Source organism: Euphorbia lathyris, chromosome 3 (genome assembly GCF_963576675.1).
Source record: "Euphorbia lathyris chromosome 3, ddEupLath1.1, whole genome shotgun sequence".
NCBI lineage: Eukaryota > Viridiplantae > Streptophyta > Magnoliopsida > Malpighiales > Euphorbiaceae > Euphorbia > Euphorbia lathyris.
Genome location: NC_088912.1, coordinates 97,107,297 through 97,115,232, shown reverse-complemented (window position 1 = coordinate 97,115,232; position 7,936 = coordinate 97,107,297).

The window sequence follows — 7,936 nt, the reverse complement described above, 5'->3', positions numbered from 1 at the left end:
ATGAAAAACCTCGTTTTGAGTCCCGATACGAACCGTGACCCGGTTTAAGGGTAGTTCGGGACTAAAACATTGTAGATATAGAGTTTAAAAACGCGTTTTAATTAACGTTTTGAAATAAAACATCGTTTAGGGAGACTCCGTTATAGACTATGACCCGATTTGGGTAGTTCGGGGACCAAAATGATGGAATAGAGTAGATCTAAAGTTTTTTAATAAATCTGGAAAGTATAGGGACTGTTCTGATATTCTGCCTTTTCTGTCAGTAAAGGCAGTTTAGCGACGGATTTTCCGTCCTAAAGCTGCTGAAACTTAAAAAATGTCTTTTAAGCCTTTTCCTTATCCTTTTTGACATTTATTCTTATATATATATATGATTATGTAATATGTTTATTAAAATTATTTTTAGGGTATATAACTAATAATTACTTATTATGTATTTACTTATTTTGTATATTTGGGTATCATCTTCATTAATTTGGTTTTGTAAAGACTATATGTATATGTATACGTTTTCCTTAAAACCATATTAATTATTATTTTGCGGGGTTATTTTCTATGAATCCATTATGTAAAAACTATTTTAAACTAAAGGTTATTTTCTTATTTATGAATCTTATTCATTATTTTTACATGTTTTTAATCAAAATAAAAGTGTATTATATCTAGTATTACATTTATTACTATTTTTACCTATTAATAACCATAGTATATATATCTTCTCTCTACCTCATTTTTAATCTATAGGTATAAATACCATTTTTACTAAAATTTATCTATTTCAAATGTGTTTGGTTGGGTGAATTTTAGGATTACATTTGTTAATTGTTGTAATTATGTTCAAGTGAGGACTAATTTGAGGAAAATGGGTAAAACAAGCCACAAAAAAGGATTTCAATTTGATTATGTAAATTAAAAATATTTGGAAACTTTCAAAATGTAAATAAGAGTTTTCAACTTCTTTTTGTTCGAAATGGTTTTCTAAATTCCATGTTTTGAAACCTTAATCCGTTCCAACGACGGATTAAGCGAACCTTGTAATTAAAATTGTTTTTTGTAAATAATGGAGTTTTGAATCTTTTTCTACTGTTTAAACAGATTTTGTACCAAAAATAAACGGACTTGTATGCTTAATCACGTTTTCGGTTGAAAGTGCATTCTTCACGTTTTCAAGCACTCGAGTCGTTCCAACGACGATTCGAGTAAAAAGCAAGCAAATCAACGGGGGTTTTGAAACGTGCCTAAATCTTTCCAACGGCGATTAAGGCACGAACCATGTAAATAAGCTGTTCTTTGGGGAGTGAATACTAGTTTAGATTTGATGTGTATAGCTTAGAAAGATATTCATATGTTGTAATTAATCAATTCTTCTACCTCCCTCCTTCTTCTACATACTCTAAATTCATGCAAATGGGTGATTCTTTACTAAAATGGCTTTCCATAATATATGCTTAAAACGGTTTTCAAAACGAAATATGCGATTAGTTCGTTAGCGCCTAACATGCTAAGTAGGAGGCCGGTGGTTCAAAACCGGGCGATGTCGGGGTGCCTAGTAGCCTTTCTCCGGAAAGGAGCTAGCCTTCTCGGCTCGCAGGGGAGTAGGAGAAGGGTGTACAAGGCGCTCTTCCGCACAGGGCCTCAAATTTAAGAGGGCCCAATTTTTTTATTATACAAATCTAAATAAATTTATTGTTATTAATTATTACGTGAAAAATTAAGTGAATGTTAATTTATCCAGAAAATTAAAGCTCTAAGAGTTTTAAGAGGCCCAATTTTTTTATTATTATTATGCAATATCTAATTTAATTATTTTTATTATATTAAAAGTATTTTGGCGTTTCATTTTGTAGAAACATCATATGAAAGTATTATTTTTTTAATGAACATGATCCAATTTTTTCATTTAGCACAGGGCCCCGAAAATGTTTAAGACGGCTCTGTCGGCTCGTACCCAATTTCCCAAACCCTCACCGGTCTCTCACAAGGGATCGGTGTTCATTTCCCATTCGTGGGTGGCGACTCTTCCATACTCCGAGCTCCGACCCTGCCGAGCAGCATGATTCCGCGATTGGTTGCTTTTGACGCCAATCACAGCATCTATCATTAACGGTGTCCACCCCTCGGGTCTTCCGGGTGAGGCCGCGACACCTACAACGTCCACAGACCTTGTTGTTTTAACAAAGCCCGCATCTTGATCTACCATAGACTGAAACTATTTCTCCCAGTAAACTTTTTGATTTTCACGTTCATCGCACACATCTTTCTCTCCAGAAAACAAAACCCCGATCATGGGTTTGTTGTGCGGAATTAATGAAAGATAAAATAATAAACAATCGAAAAACACAGATTTACGTGGTTCACCAACGTTGTGTTGGCTAGTCCACAGGCAGAAGGAGAATAGTATTATTAGGAGGCGAAAATCAGATTACAATGATTAGGTTTATATAATGGGGTATTTATAATACCCAATCTAACCTAATCCCACTATGAACCCATGATCCCAATCCAACTAGGAACCCATGATCCCAATCCCACTAGGAACCCATGATCTTAATACAACTAGGAATCCAAAACCCAATACTACTCCGAGTAGGAAATAGGATATACTGATTCAAGGCATTACGACAAATCTCCACCTTGACTTGAATCCTCCTGAAAACATAACAGATGCACCCATGACAGTGCCAGATGAACAGACTTCTCCCTCTGCCTCAGAGTCGCCCCCCACAGGGCAACTAATAATCTCTATTCCCAGAATTTTCGATCTTCACGTTCATCGCAGACATCTTTCTCTCCAGAAAACAAAACACCGATCAGAAACCGAAAGCTCTGGTACCAGTTTCTTGTGCGGAATTAATGAAAGATAAAATAATAAACAATCGAAAAACACAGATTTGTGGTTCACCAACATTGTGTTGGCTAGTCCACGGGCAAAAGGAGAATAGTATTATTAGGAGGCGAAAATCATATTACAATAATTAGGTTTACATTATGGGGTATTTATAATACCCAATTTAACCTAATCCCACTAGGAACCCATGATCCTAATCCCACTAGGAAACCATGATCCTAATCCAACTAGGAACTCATGATCCCAATCCAATTAGGAACCCATGATCCTAATCCAACTAGGAACCCATGATCCCAATCCAACTAGGAATCGGAAACAAGATATACTGATTCAAAGCATTACGCCAAGGTCTTTTTGTTGCTCCGCAGCCGGTTGGTTACCCTATGAAAAACGGCCACCATGATCAGAGATGGTGAGCTATTTCTTTCTATCTCTTCACTAAGTCCTCCAAATTTAGTATAACTATTTTACTTAATTCTATTTTTTTTTATCTTTGTCCGATTTTTCGGTTCGAGACTCGTCAATTATTCTTTAGATAATTCTTTTTCTTATTGAAGTTAGATATGCTAACTTAATTGATTATTTTACTTAATTTTTAGTTCGAAATGCAGTTAATTGATTAGAAATTGATTAAGCACTTTTTAGTAAGATCATGGCCGGTAATGACAATTTGGGGTATTAGGCAAAATAAGCAATAAGATCTCATTTAATATAAAATTTACTAATTAAAGTGTAAAGATTGGGCATGTCTTTTAATTTTTTTTTATCGACGAGCTTTCAAAGAAAATTAGATTTTATCACTAGAAGTTAACTTTTATATATACATATAAAACAAAAAAAAATTGGACCCCCTCCAGTCCTAGGCACTAGGCGGGTGCACCCCGAAGCCTAGGCTCAGGACCGGTCCTGAGTAAGATGTCTCAGCCTGTTTGGTTTAGCAGGTAAATTGCATGAATAATGGTCACTGCAATTTGAGATAAGTTTCAAAAGTGTCATGGAACGTCGTTTTATTTTAAATAAAGTCACTAACCTTTGCTTTTTATATGAATCAAGTCATTCCAACGAATTCGAGCATAAAAATAAAACTAAAACAGTAACGTGGGTATTATGTTGGAAACAACTCGTCTACGTATAATATAGTAGTTGCGTGGCAACCATGCATCATGTAAATGGAACGGGGATTCTCCATCCCCGTCAGTGACCTGTCTCGATTGGGATGGAAAATCTCCGATAAGAATCCCATGAGACAGGAATAAGGATAATTTTGTCATCGTGATAGTGTGGGGATGGGGAAAAGTATCCTCGCCGCATGGGGATCCCCGTCCCCACTCTGTTAATCCCCACCGACTATTTTTCGTGATAATTATTTTTTTAGATGATTTAAGTTCATTTTAATTAGGTGATTGGTTGTTTTTAATTTTTAATTTTTTATGGTTCTGAAATTCCGAGAGTGGTTGTTGATGTTTCATATTATTAACTACTACTTCTTAAAAGTTATATGCTTTATCGATTTTTTTAAACATAAACAGTGATTCCCCGTGAGGAATGAGGAAAGACAGAATATGGATAAAGTTTTTAGAACATTTGTAAACGGAGAATGGAGATCCCACGGGGATACGGATTCCCTGCAGGATGGGGATGGACATAAATTTTTCCTCGTCTAACTCACGGGGACGGGGATGGGGAAGGGGATGGGAAATGTATTCCACATCCCTCCTTGTTTACATCACTACATATGATTATCATGTCATACATAAAAGTCAATCATTTTTAGTGTGATCGCCATGTCACTATTTAGGTGATTTTTTCTATTTGAAATGGTCGAAATAACTTTATTGAAGCAAAAATAAAAGTTCAGTGATTTTGTTGAAAGAAAACGAAATCGGTGACCATTTTGAAACTAAATTTAAACTTTAATACCATTAGTGCAATTAACTCTTGGTTCAGCATTTGTTATTAATTGTTTATAGTTTGAAAACACATATTTCGAATTTTTACTAAACACTTTTTATCTACTATTTGAAATTGAAAGGCAAAAAATAGATCAAAAAATGAAAATAAGCGACATTAAGCCTTCGAAGATTAGAAACTGAACTTTTAACATAAAATTCGGTTAATATATTATTATTTATTATTCAAAATTTAAATTTTTAATAATTTAAATTAATTTTTTATAGATGTGTTGTGGTTAAGGAAAAAAATATAAAAATCTTATCTCGAACAGTAAAAAGAATAAAGAGTTTAATAAGATGAAATAAAAGATTAAGACTCAATCCATTAAAATCAAAATCATTAGCCCAAATGTTTTTTTTTTTTTTTGCCTAGATAAAAACTATTTGTTTTGCTTTTTTCTTTCTTCTTAATACATTAATAATGTATTAAAAAGCTTGATTGACACATTAATTTTTAAAGTATCTCAATAGCTTCCTCAATTTATTTGAAATATAGTTAATTAATTACTTTGTTATAAAGAAGTAAGGTGCATGTTGAATGTGTGTTGCACTCATCTTGAAATATTATTACATAATTCATAAAATAAATTAAAATATTTAAAAATGAAGTTCTTACTTGTTGAACGGCAAAACATGTCCTCTCTAATATTAGAACATTATATAATTGAGTAAGTAAAACTTCATTTTTAAATATTTTTTAATCTATTCAACCAATTATGTAATAACATTTTAAGGTGCGTGGAACACACTTTTCGCATGTAACACCCCTAAAACCCTAACATATACATCTTCCCACATTCATATATGTTTTCATGATTGAATACATACATTTTAGATTCATCTCATTGGCATTGGAAGTTTCGTATGCATAATGCGATTATCATGCGATTAGTAGACGATTAGTGTGTCGTTAAGATGTAACGATTGGTTAATTGAGTTAGGACTTAAATGAATGAATGAATATGTACTTAATTGATCAAATTAGACTTGTCGAGGGCTGGAAATGAGTTTTGTGAGCAAGCACCCCACTTAAGCACGAGGTGTCACCCAAGATTGAGACAAAATGCACCTCTTCATTTCAAATGGATGTACACAACTCATTCTTTATGCTTTCCAGGCACAATTTCGACCAAAGCTTCATCAAACCTTACCGTTTCATACCCTAACATCCTCCAAAGAAAACTCTTCCAATTTCTTCCATTTTCAAGTCAAACAAGTCAAGTTAGGAAGCATACTAGGTGATAGACACAAGTTGAAGGTTAGTATGTAGTTTTAGCTTGTTTTCTATGAGTTTGAGATTCTGAAATACCTAGGTATTATCATAGGATTTGTTGTGGATGTTATGCCACGATGCTATTAAAGCCTATATGCGATGCCGCTTTGACTTCTTACTCGTTAGTTATGCGTTGTGATTGAGTTTGTTGTGTTTTGGCGTTGTTTAAATTGGTTTTAGGCTGTCCAAGTGAAAGATATGTATCAAGTGCCCTAAACAGAAATCTAGGGTACTGCTTTCAGTCATTTTGGAGCATGTTTTTCATATTGATATTGTCCGAATTTGAAGATACATAAAGAATAAACTATTTTCCGATATGTGTTATGAAACCCTCTGTAAAATATGGGACTTTAATTTCATATATAGAGGAATAAAACCTAGATGGAACATGACTGCCTCGAAATTGAATATCATGTGAGGCAGCCATGTTGATGTAGCAATTTGAGGACCTTAGATTCATAATTTGGAAAAGTTTACCTATACAAAAGTGTCCCTAACTACTTGAAGTATATGCCTGTAAAAGGATTTGGAAATCCATTGTGTTTAGTGTGAGATAGGTTGAGTGAATTATGGTACATGAAAATCTGGGTAGTCTGTTTCTTGGCTGGAAACAAGACAGAATCGTTTTGCATGCCATATATTGTGTAGAAGTGATATTAATGTGAATTTTGGATATGTTATACCCATATATGTCTAGTTTCAGTAGGTTTAAGAAACAGGGAATTTGGATGCATATAGAGAAAGTTATGACAGAATGTGTGCAAGTAGGTCACGTGATGATCTAAGACAAAAGGATTAGATTGCATGAACTTTGTGGAGTTAGTGTCTTGTAAATCATATAGCATTCATTAGTTTATATTTTCATTAAGTTTATGTTAAGGATAATTGTATAAATGTTATGTGACATTAGGAGGGCAAGGTGTAATTGAACGCACACCCGATCGTGTTGAATAGATCGAACCAAGTGCGACGGTAAGCATATTGCTTATATATGTGTATGAATGTATTGTGCCTTGTGACTTGTTGAGTGTGAGATGTGGTTGAATATGGTGTGAATGATGTGAATAATTTTTGAGTGTTTGTGATACGTTATGATTGATAAGAAAGTGATATGATTGAGTATGTTGCAGTGTTATGAGTAAATACGGCATGTTGAGCCTTGTGCACATACTGGAACTGAATAATGGTTGGATAAGAAATGAATATGAGCTTGCTTAGATGGATATGTGAAATGGTCCAAGTTGAGAGTGCTATCCGAATATTGTGAGCCGGAAGCACATGGTTGAGATATATGAGTACGTGAGTTGAGTTTAACTCCTCCGTAGCGCAGATGATTGTATTCCGAATTTAGTAAGCCGGAATACAGATTGGGCCCAAGGACCATTTTATATATATTGTCTAAGTACAGCAAGGCCTTTCTAAAATAAGTATTACTATAGTAAGTGAAACAAGTGAATAAAGTCTAACTTGGTACTGATGATATAATTTCATATGTGTTCTTTACATTACTTTTGTGTATACATATATGCGTACTATGTTTATTGAGTAGGCAGCTCACTCATTGCCAACAGATTTTACAGGTTAGGTGGAGTTCTTCTTGCTTAAGGTCGCACCGGCAGTGTCAGTCCATTCTCATCTAGGCATTTTGGAGTCTTGTGATGTAATTTTGTTTTGTAAATCCTCTATGTAGGATAATGACTTAAACGTGTATTGTAAATTGTAAATGCTTTCTCTTATGTATAATATGTAAAGTTTATATGAGATTGAAGTTTATATGATTGAGAATTGAAAGCATGTCTATAACTGATATTGTGTGAGATATCATGTGATCCAAGTGAGATGGATTCCTAGGTTAAGACCACA